Source organism: Erinaceus europaeus, chromosome 2, assembly GCF_950295315.1.
Source record: "Erinaceus europaeus chromosome 2, mEriEur2.1, whole genome shotgun sequence".
Classification (NCBI taxonomy): Eukaryota; Metazoa; Chordata; class Mammalia; order Eulipotyphla; family Erinaceidae; genus Erinaceus; species Erinaceus europaeus.
This window is the reverse complement of record NC_080163.1, coordinates 172,205,920-172,218,207: the sequence shown is the minus strand read 5'-3', so window position 1 is coordinate 172,218,207 and position 12,288 is coordinate 172,205,920.

The following is a 12,288-nucleotide window of genomic DNA, read 5'->3' as shown; positions in this document are numbered from 1 at the left end:
CTGTGTCTCTCTATTCTTCTTTCTCTATATCTCTTACTCTCTAAAGAAATGTCTGCCTGTAATGGGGAAGTAGTGTAGGTACCATATTCCAGTGGCAGCACGAATCCCACCACCATTCTTTCTGCTTCCAGCAGTTTCATTTCTGGGAACATATCCTAAGAAAATTATCATGAATTTATAGGAAAATAGCTGAACAGATGTTCTCTTCAGCTTTGTTCATTGTAAGAAGTTGGAAAATAGCATTAACCATTGGATAAAGCCAGTGTGAAAAGTAAAAGAAAAGGGAAAGAAAACTATATGTATGCATTAAAAGAATGAAAGTTTAATACAAAATACTGTGCTCAGTGAAGAAAAGCAGGCCCTTGTACCCCAAATACCTGTCATCCTTTTCAATCCTGACACCAATCTAACTATGTCAACCCATCTGACTGAGTTTGTCCTTATCTAACCAGATTGGAAGACCATGTGGGAGAGTGTGTTACTGTGGTCCGAATTGCATATGCCACTTCATTCTGTTCTGTTACCTCCTCACATGCCACACTCATGGGTGGGGGATAAAAGACCCTTAGGGCCCAGGAAGAATAGTGTGTGTGTGTGTGTGTGTGTGTGTGTGTGTGTGTGTGTGTGTGTGTGTGATGGATGTGAATCTTTGACTGTTTCATGGAACTGGGAAACCTGCCATGTTCCTTTTCACAGAATAGAGACTTCCTGAGGTTCTCCAGAGGATTGTAACCTATATCTCACAAACCTAATATTGGTTTGAAAAGCCACTCAACACTTTAAAAACTGGGAGAAAGTCTAAGCTTGTCTGATAAAGAAGGGACTCCAAAAGCTAGATAAGGGCAGGAGACTGGCTCACACAATTATGGTCTCTTTAGCCAGTGTCAAGCCACTCTTATCACCTAGGGTCCTATCCAGAGGATCATAGGATTCCCCCACAGATGATGTGGGGCAAGACCTCTAGGAGTTCCCTCTAACACCACTGGTCACATCCATTGGGAATATTACCATAAACTCCATTCAGAGGACTGTGTTTAAAATGGGAGTTGCCTCAGATAAATAAGATCTAGAGACAGCTTCAGAAAATGATGGAAAATTTCCTTTCCTTTTATGTTCATTTCCACCTCCACGTTTCAGAGACTGTATTTAAAATTTTTATTTATAAAAAGGAAACCCTGACAAAAACCACAGGATATGATGGGTACAATTCCCCACAATTCCTGCCACCAGAATGCCATATCCCACCCCCTCCCCTGATAGCTTTCCTATATTTCTCCCTCTGGGAGTATGGACGCAGGGTCACTATGGGGTACAGAAGGCGGAATGTTTGGCTTCTGTAATTGCTTCCCCACTGAACATGGCTGTTTGTAGGTCGATCCATACCTACCAGCCTGTCTCTCTTTCCCTAGTGGGGCGGGGTTCAGGGAAGCAGAGCTCAAAGACACATTGGTGTGGGGTTTTCTGCCCACGGAAGTCCAGTTGGCATCATGTTAGCATCTGGAACCTGTTGTCTAAAAAAAGAGTTAACATATAAAACAAACAAACAAACAAAAGTTGACTAATCATTATCCTAAATGCTGTAAAAGTTCATATGAAGAGTTGGGGGGTATCCATTTTAGAGTTAGTTATAGTTCTATTTTAGGTGTATTCCAAAGAGCCTATGACTATACTACTTTTTTATTTCCCTAGCCTAACATCTAATATGCAGGTGGATCTAAGTTATTGACTGTGGAGATGATATCATGGCTGGAGAAAGGACCAGAAAGCTGGATCAGCGAAGAGAGTAGCTGCCAAGTATGGGATAGGTGTATAAATATTGTTGACTGTAAACCACATCAATTTGATCTGATCTGGTGACCATATTAAGCTTTGGAGCCTATGTGACCTCTGCATCCCTATAGACCTGAGTTCACATTCTGTGGTCATGAGTAGGAATGGTCCAAGCTGCCCCAATTTCAGTATCCAACTTCCTCAGGTGGAAAATAGAGAAACATTCTCTACTCAGAGACTATTTGAAAAGATAGAGTCAGCTATTATTAATAATTTGAAACAAGGGCAACAAAAGGATAAATAAACAAAAAAGAATTTGAAGGCATCTTTTAAAAAATTAACAAGTAATATATATATAATTGGGGGCCTGGTGGTAGTGCAGTGGATTAAGTGCACATGATACAAGGCTCAAAGCCTGGCCTAAGGATCCTGATTGGAACCCCTAGCTCCTGACCTGCGGGGGGGGGGTCACTTCACAAGTGGTAAAGATGGACTGTAAGTGTCTCTCTCTCTTTCCCCATCTCTGTCTTCCTGTCCTCTCTCAGTTTCTCTCTGTCCTATCCAACAACAATAACAACATTGTTAATAACAACGATGATAAGCAACAAAAGGGAAAATAGCCTCCAGTAGCAGTGGATTATAGTGCAGGCACTGAGTTCCAGCAATAACCCCAGAGGTAAAAAAAATCAACATTTTTCATGTGAAATCATAGGAGACTAAAAAAAGATATGGCTTTTAAATCCCCAGAGCCCTGATGCCTCACTTGGGAAAGACAGAAACAGGATGGGGGTATGGACCCACCTGTCAATGCCCATGTCCAGTGGAGAAGCAATTACAGAATTCAGAACTCCTCCTTCGGCAACCCATAAAATCTTTGCTCCAGTGCTTGGGCAGTAGCACAGCGTGTTTTAAGTGCACGTGGTGCAAAGCTCCAGGATTGAAGTAAGGATCCCAGTTCGAGCCCACAGCTCCCAACTGTAGGGTGGCCACTTAACAAGTAGTGAGGCAGGTCTGCAGGTGTCTGTTTTTCTCTCCCCACCTCTGTCTTCCCATCCTCTTTGGATTTCTCTTTGTCCTATACAACAACAATAGCAATGGCTACAATAACCACAGCAGTAACAACTAGGACAAAATAATGGAAAATAATGACCTCCAGGAGCAGTGGATTGTAGTGCAGGCACCAAGCCACAGCTGTAACCCTGGAGGAAAAAAAAAAAAGAGGAAATCTTTGGTCCATTCTCCCAGAGGGATAAAGATTAGGGAACCTTCCAGTGGAGGGGAAGGTATAGGGAACTCTGGTGACTGGAGTTGTATGGGATTGTGCTTCTCTTATCCCACAATCTTGTTAATCATTATTAAATCACTAATTTAAAAAAAAAGATAAAAAATCTATAAAAACACAGAAGCACACTATCTGCTAGCTACCTTCTTAGTAACCTTCTGAAGCTTTACATCCATTCTGTAGTATATTTAGAAAAGAGTTTAGCTAGCTTAACACAAATACTAAAGAAAACATGTTCTTTATATACTTGTTGCTGAAGGAACATTGCTTGGTTTTTTTCCCTATTTTTATTAGTGATTTAATAATGGGTTTAATTGTTGTTATTGTTGAATCATATGATTTATTTATTGTCATTTGTGGTCAGTCTCTTGTCAGTTTTGTGACATCCAGGTATCTTCTCCCAATTTCAACATTACCTTTGTGTGTGTATATGAAATTTTCTTTAATGTGAAGAAGCTGTTAAATTTGATGTAGTCCCAGTAATTTAAACTTGTTTTAGTTTTGCTTACCCATAGTGTGACGAGTCTCCAAATAGAGCCTGATGTTAAATTGTGGACGTGTTTCACCAATGTTTTCCTCTCTATAAATTTTAGTCTCAGTTCCAATAACCAGATCTTTGATCCATCTTGAGTTATTTGGAATATGGTGTTAAGGGCTGGTGCAGTTTCATTTTTCATTGACTACTCAGCATCAGCTATTGAAGAGGTCTTTTTCCCTCCCACCCCCCCACTGAAAAGGTTTTTTTCCCTTTATTATGTACACTCATATGGGTTTGTTTATGAAATTTCAATTTCCTTTTGTTGGTCTATAAATTGGTTTTGTTCCATTACAGTATGTAACATTAATTACTATTGCTTTGTAGCATCAATGGAAGTCAGGAATGTTATGTATGCATTGTTTGGTTTTTGCTAGACTGCTATGGTGTTGACTCCCCTCTGGACATCTTTAATAAAATATTTTCAATAAATGTGAAAACGCATACCTTGGGATTCATAGTGTGATTATTAATACATGATTGTTAGTTTCTATACTTAGCATATTTAATAAATATTAAAGTAGATTTTTAAATTAATTCATCTGTATATAATTAAATTATATGGCAAAAATGAACTATCTCCATCCATCTGACCGAGGGCCCATACATATTTGTACTTATACTTTATATTTACATTTATACTTATATTTATAATATACTTATATTTATATTTAGCACCAGAACCTGTGTAACCTCCAAGTCCCTATTGGTCTGAGCTCACAGCTCATGGTCACAGCTGGGAACATTGCAGGCATTTCAGGACACAGTGTTTTTTGAGTGGCAGGGCAGGATACCTTAGCCTCCCTTCGGGGACTGGGGCTATCCCAAAGTCACTGCTTTATGGTGAAGACAAGGTCATAGGAGGGCCCACAAAATGCCCTTCTTGATGGATTTTTTTCCAGGGGCTGGGCTCCAGCGCACTGCGGTGGAGGCCGCAGCCCCCAAGGGACATGTTCCCAGGGACCCTCCCTGGTCCCCATGTCCCAGCTTTCCCTGCTGGTCCCCTCACAGCACTTGTCTGTTTGGAGGGACTCGGGGGTGGGGTGAAGGAGGGCGGGCGGGCCAGGGGCCTGGGCTGGGGCGCGTGGTGCGAGGCAACAGGGGCTGAGCGTCCCCCTAGGCGTGCAGGGGGCTGGCCCCTCCTGTGGAGCGCGCACCAGCCGCCCCGCAGTGCGCAGGTGCCTCCCTGGGCGCTGAGTGCGCAGGCGCCAACTGCTGGCAGGACGGAAACCGGCCTAGAGCCGGGTCAGAGTGCGAGGCGGCAGTGGCTGAAGCAGCCCTGGACCCACTCGAACCCTGACTGACTGACCAACGGAGCCTCGAGTCTCAGAGGCAACGGGACTACGACGTCCGCCTAGGGGCCCGCTTGCGATGTGGCCCAGCACCTGCTGAGCCTGGAGCACTGGAGGATGTCCGCACTGAGGAAGGTGCGACTGCGGGGCCAGGTCGGGTCTGGGCGCGGGCGCCGTCGGGGGAGGGGGTGGCGGGGTAGGGTCCCCGCGGAGCGCGCGGGTGTGGGCGGGGGACCCTGCGCGAGACTGCGTGGGGGCGGGAGCGCGTAGGTTGCTGCTCCCGAGCCAGAGCAGGTCCTCCGGCACCTGTGCGTGGGACCCCGAGTTGGCAGTGTGGCCCCGCGCCCCGGCGGCACTGAGTGGCCAGAGCCAGCGCGCGCGTCCGGCACTATGGCGGGGCCCTGGGTCCCGGGCTCTGGGGTGCACGGCGGGCGCCGAGTGGGGCGCCGCGGAGGTGCGAAGGTCCCTCCTCGGCCCTGTGAGCCCAGTAGCCAGGAGACCCATGGAGGGGCTGACCAGCGAGAGGGCTACATGCTGACTGGGACTCGGGTTCCAGCGCTGGAGGGGCAGTCGCCTTAGTGGTGGTGGTGGGGCGGGCGGCACATCGCACCTCCCCCCAACCTCCTTGGTCAGTTCCTTGTGGTGATGCTCTCTGGGACCCGCGGGAAAGGAGAGGTGTGGGGTCCCTGGTGCGGGGTGGCCTTGGCTGTGGTGACTGGGGGGGAAGGCGTGCGCCGGCAGGGGGTGGCCGACTCCCAGCTCTCCATGAGCTCGCGAGCTTGCCAGGCTTTTTTAGGGTTGGTTGCTAATCCAGGCACTACCTTGTGCAGGATTTTGTAACCAAGCCTCCCCTGGCAGCTGCTGTCGCCGCTGGCACCCTTTGCTCTCTTGCTGGAGAAATAATGATGTGATGAGCACAGCCCTGCGTGCAAGGCCAGGGGGCGGCAGGTGCGCCCAGGTGGGCTGGCTGGGGTGTGTGTGTAGGGGGCCGCTGTCCACCGCCTCGATCCACCCACCCGCGCTGCGCCAGGGGTGTCAGGACAAATTAGACTTGGGGAGCCTAAAGGAGAGAAGAGTTGCAAGAGGTGGGGAGGGGTGGCGAGCTCGGGCGAGGTGGCAAGCAGAGGGGACCTGCCTGCACTGGCCCAGGAAACTCTGGGCTTGTCCTGGCTAGGGAACCCCACCAGCCTGTCGCTCTAGGTGAAGGTCTTGGGATTCGGAATCCATGATTTATCAGTGGTGGCAGTCTTGTATTGCCAGCAGAACCATCTTCAGTGTTGATAGATTCTGCCTGGGCTGAGTTAGGGAGATTGAAGCGCTGTCTCCTCTCCATCACCTTTGGCTGGAGTGCACAGGGGGAGGCCACCTCACCTGCCACTGGACTGGCGGTGGGAGGGGTTACTGGCAGGGGGGGGGACTTATCTGTTCTCACCCAGTCATCAATTTGGGGGCGGGAGGCGTGTGCCTCTGATTGACACTCAAGGACTTTAGTCTCCTAAGACTTGAAGATTCTTCTCAGCACAATCAGAGAGTGTCCCTGTGGCACATTCAGAGATTCCAAAGCCCAGTTATATATATCTTTTTAAAAAACTGAGCACCACAAATGAAAGACACAAATGGGCTGGCTGTATGGATCAACATGCCAACTCCCATGTTTAGAGGAGAAGCAGTTACGGAACGCAGAACTCTCAACTTCTGCACCGCAAAAGGAATTCTGGTCCATACTCCCAGTGGGAGGAGAAATGTTATGGGAAGGTGACTCGAAGATGACTATTTACAGAAGGAATAGGTCAACTCAAATCTTTAACCTTGGGAGAACCACTGCAGTTTCCAATGAAGGGGCAGAAAAGGAATGGAATTGTACTTCTGTTGTCTCATAATTTTGTAAATCAATATTAAGCCACTAATAAAAACCTTTAAAAACTTGAATCATCTGTGTTCAGGCAGTGGCACTCCCAGTTGAGTGCACATATTGACATGTGCAAGGACCTAGGTTCAAGCCCTTGGCCTCCATCTGCAGAAGAAGCTTCATGAGCAGTGAAGCCAGGATGCAGGCATGTCTCTGTCTCTCTCCTTCTTTCTCCCGAACCCCTGTCAGTTTCTTTCTGTCCTGTCAAATAGGAAGGAAACAAAAACCAAAAAAAGGGAAGGAAAAATGAATGGTCACTCAGGTCAGTGGATTCATTGTGGAAGCACCAAGCCCCAAATGATATCCCTGGTGGAAAAAGAAAATCTAAAAATGGTAGAATTTTGTATTCAATTATCATAATAATGTAGTAGCATAATTTTGTAAGTTTGGAAATAGATTAAAAATGCCATCTTAAGCAACAAAAGAAAATTAATATGTAAAGTGTAATGGATTCCTTGTGCAGGCACCAATCCCCAGCAATAACCCTGATGACGAAAGTAAACAATAACAACAACAACAACAATACTGAAAAAAAAAATGATGTTGAGATAAAGAAGTTAAAAGAATCTTAAAATCTAAAGCAAACAGGTAAACAGTAACAAGTCAGCCCAGTAGAAGCCAGTGTAACAGTAGAAGCCAGTGTGCAGACATCAGATAAAACAACAGTGCTGTTGGGGGATGGTCTAGACGTGAATTGCAGTAGATAATGAAAAATAAAATTGTTTCTAGAATGTGATTAGTAGTCTTTTTAGTTACATAGCCTTTCCTTTCATTGTACACATTTGAAATGTTAACGAATCTAATTTCTTTGATACTTGATTAAAACCAAGAGCAAAGTACAGTGATGATGAGGAGCAATAAATAACTTCAAAAAAGCCCCCAGGGTTGACTCACTCACCAGCTGGGCGGCCAGTCTCAGTGAAGATTCATGAGAACAGCATACCTCTGGACCTGTACGGAGACTTTCCATGAAGTCTTGGAAGAGTGTCTGTCACACTCATGCTTAATGTACCCAAGTGTGGATTAACTAGGGGACAGGTGACCCTTTCAGATCACATGTAGGAACAACTCCAAATTCAGTTAAACTCGGTCCTCTTGCTTGTCTCCTAGACATCCACGGAGCACCCCCTGGTCTCTTCCCTGGCTGGTGAGTTTTTTCACCCACCTGTTGCTGCTTCTGCTGTTCAGACCTCTTTTAATGTGGATGTCCATGTTCACTACAGGCTGTGTTGCAGAATAGACTCAGTGTCCTGTTTTTTTTTTTTTTTATTTAACTTTCAGGTGATCTTCAAGGGTTTTATTCAACAGCTTCTTCTTTGGGACACCATCTTTGAAGTTTCTGAGTTTTTCTTGTGCTTTGATCTGATAAACTAGGCCTTGAAGACTGACTGCTCAGCCTCCTTACATGTTCCTGCTGTGCACTGTTTCCTCCTGGTGGAGGCCTTGGTGCTGTTGCCTGACCTCTTCAACAGTCCTTTTCTTCAGCTCAGCTCCCAGAACTTGCTGCACCTCCTGGTTTGAATGGGAAAGTCCGTCGTCCCCATCTATTTTCCAGGAAGTTTTGCTGCTCCAAGAGTTTTAGTTCCTCTTCCTCTCCTTTTGTTTGGGCGGGTGGGGAGGACCTCAGGCTTCTAGCATGTCTCGTCACTCTGGCTGACGTTGCCCATTCATATAGTGATAGACCGAAACACCACTGCTGGGGTCAGATGGTGGCACATGTTACACTGTGCAAGGACACAGGGTCAAGCCACCAGCCCCATCTGCAGGGGTGGGGGAGAAGCTTCACCAGTGGTGAAGCAGGGCTGCAGGTGTCTCTCTGTCTCTCTCCCTCTGTATCTCCCCCTTTCAATTTCTGGCTATATCTATCCAACATATAAAGATGAAAGAAAGGAAGATTGAGGGACCTGGGTAGTGGTGCAGCGGGTTAAGCGCAAAAGGGATGAAGCGCAAGGACTGGCATAAGGCTCCAGGTTCCAGCACCTGGCTCCTCACCTGCAGGGGGTTCGCTTGGTAGGTGGTGAATTAGGTCTACAGGTGTCTTTCTTTCTCTTCCATCTCTGTCTCCCCCTCTTCTCTGGATCTCTCTCTGACTTTACCAACATCGACAATAGGAATAATAATAGAGAGGGAAGAGAGAGGTAGAGGGAGTGAGGGAGAAAGGAAGCAAGGAATAAAGAAAGAGAAAGAAAGGAAGGAAGGAAGGAAGGAAGGAAGGAAGGAAGGAAGGAAGGAAGGAGGAAGGAAGGAAGGAAGAAAGACCACTCTCTGAAACTTGCTTTGGTGCTGTGGTACCTCACTATGGTACCACTAGAACCTGAATCTGGACCACGTGCGTGGCAAGGTTCTTGTCCTGCCTGATGGAATACATCTCCAGTCTCTTTCTTCACTTTTTCTTTCATTTTATCTGATTCTTGTGTTTTTAAATTTTATGATTAGATTGTAAAATTCCGGTGTATACTGCCATCTCACACCTACCACCAGAGTCCTGAATCCCAACCACTCCACTACCCAGAGATGCCCACTAGAGTTCTCACGAGTCTTACACTTTGCTTGATTCTGTTTTGTTTTTTCAAGTTCATGTGTTTCAGTTCTCTATATTCCACATGAGTGAAACCATCTGAGAGTTGTCTTTAATGCCTTTATTTATATCTAGAAACAAAATCATCTCCAATTCTATCCATTTTGTCCTGAAAGACACAGTAGCATCTCTCTTTGATTGCAGAGTAGCATTCCACTGAATATATATCCCATAACTTCTTTAGCCAGTCTTCTGATGATGGTATTTAGGCTGCTTCCACTCTTTGACTATTGTGAATAATGCAGCTATGAACATAAGAGTGTCTATGTCCCTTCACATTTGAGTGTACTTTGGATAAATGCCTGTATGGAGTTATGGGATATATATTATATATATATTATATATATGGGAATATTACTGTGCATTCAGAAAAATATGATTACGTACAAAACTTTTAGACAAGTTGTTCAATTTTCTTGAAATATGCCACTGAGTCTTGATAGGAGTTGCATTGTAATTGTAGATTCGTTTTGGTAGAAAGACCATTTAATATTGTTTATTCTTCCAATCCAGGGACGAGGAATGTTCTTCAATTCTTGTGTGAAAAGAAATTCTCTATTTCTTTTAACAGTGCCCAATAGTTTTCCTTTATGTGTTTGTGTGGTTTATTTTTTTAACCTCCTTTGTGAGACCATCCTAAGGTATTTTATATTTTTGGTTTTGATTGTAAATGTACTTGAATCTTTTATTTTACTCTCTTCTAACTTTTTTTGTATACAGAAATGCCACAGACTTATGAGTATTGACTTTATATCCTGTTACTTTATGAAATTTATTAAATACTTCAGTAGTTTGTCCGTAGAGCCTTGAGGTTCTCCAGATATGTTGTCAGTCAGTAGCAAATAGTGCTAGTTTAATTTTTCTTTCTAATTTGCATATATTTGATATCTCTTTCTTGTCTGCTTGCAGTTGTGAGGACCTCAGTGACTTTTGAATAACAGTGGAGGTAGTGGACATCCTTGTTTGGTTTTCCCCATTGAGAATGATGTTAACTGTGGGTTTGTCTTAATGGTGTTTACTAGGTTGTGATTTTTTCTTTTCCTTCTCTCTCTCTCTCTCTGTCTCTCCCTTTTTCTGGCATGATAGATTTTATTGATCCATTCCTGTTTTTCAGGGATGAATCCCATTTTACTTGGTGAATTATTTTCTTGATATGTTAGACTCGTTTTCTGTGTTTTTTTTAAAAAAAATTGCAATTTCTTTTTCATTATTATTTTAATGTATTTATTTAAAAAAATGGAAACACTTTTACAAACACTTGTATATTTATGGAATGGAGGAAATGATTCTCTAAGGAGAACTGCACGAGCAAAGGCAAAAACACCGAGTAACACATCAAATTCATGCATTTCCTTTTAAGTTGCACATCACCTGTTCATACTTAGTTGAAGCTTTTCTCCCTTGGTCGAGATCAACTGCAGCTGCCATAAGTAAACATGTTTTCTGTGAGATCATAACTACTTGGTCAGAAGGACAAAACTGGGACATCTATGAGAAATGGCGAGAATACTAATAAATAGTAATAATACTTCCAGATGAACTCAAAGAATAAGAATGAATTAGATAATTCAGCTGAAAAAGCATCTATTCTATAGACTATAGCATTGATTATTGGTTTCAATTTTATGTTGTTTTCTCACTGATTTTAGCACCTCCCTAGAAATAAAAACACTTTATTTACCTGAAAAAATACAAATTGATTGAAAAACCTAAATGATTCCTTTTCTCCATCATGTCAGTGCTTTAAAACATAATGTCTTTGAGGGCTTTTAACTATTTGTCTCTCCTGTAGATTGTTGCTTCTTTTCTTCCTCACTTAATTCAAGTGCATGGTTTTTGTTAATTTTTGGTAATCTCTTTAACAATATGGGGTGTGTCATCTCCCTCTTGCCAGATTATCTCTTCCCTACATTCTGCACAAATCAGAGATTTAACTATCACCTTGTGACAGACGGTTCATGTAAAAATCCCTGCAAATATGTGCAGAGATATGATGAGTTAATGAGTTAATGAGATGTCTTTGAGCCCTACATTCCCGTGATCATTCTTGGTGCCTAATTTTAATGAATATAAACAGTCGTTTCTGTATTCTCATCTAACTCTTCAATTAAGTTTTCTAAAAAGAAATGCCACCCACTAGTAGATCTAAAATTAAATTTCGGATTGATTATAAAAGTTGGTAATTCAAGAGGTAGATTATGGGGGAAGATCCTGAAGATGATATCATGGCTGGAAAAAGGACCAGAAAGCTGAATCAGGGAAGAGAGTAGCTCCCAAAAGTGGGAAAGGTGTATAAATATTGATGACTGTAAGCCCCATAAATTTGATCTGATTTGATGTCCATATTCATCTTAGGAGCCTATATGACCTCTGCATCCCTATAGATCTGAGTTCACATTCTGTGGTCATGAGTACGAATGTTCCAAGCTGCCCCAATTTAGGATCCATCATCCTCAGGTGGAACATAGGGTATGTTGTCCAGCCTCCCTTAGGAGCATGAAATATTCTTTACTCAGAGACTATTTGAAAAGATAGAGTCAGCTGTTATGAAGAATTTGAAACAACAAGGGCAGCAAAAGGGAAAATAAATAAATAAAATTAAAAAATAATTTGAAAGCATCTTGTAAAAAATTAACAAGTATATTATAAAAGAAAAAAAGTCGAGGACCAGGTGGCAGTGCAGTGGTTTAAGCACACATGGTGCAAATCTCAAAGACTGGCCTAAGAGTCCCAGTTGGAGACCCTTGCTCCCCACCTGCAGGGGGGTCACTTCACAAGAGGTAAAGCAGGACTGTAGGTGTCTCTCTCTCTCTTTCCCCGTCTCTGTCTTCCTGTCCTCTTTCATATTCTCTCTGTCCTATCCAACAACAGTGACAACAGTGTTAATAACAACAATGATTAGCAACAAAAGGGAAAATAGCC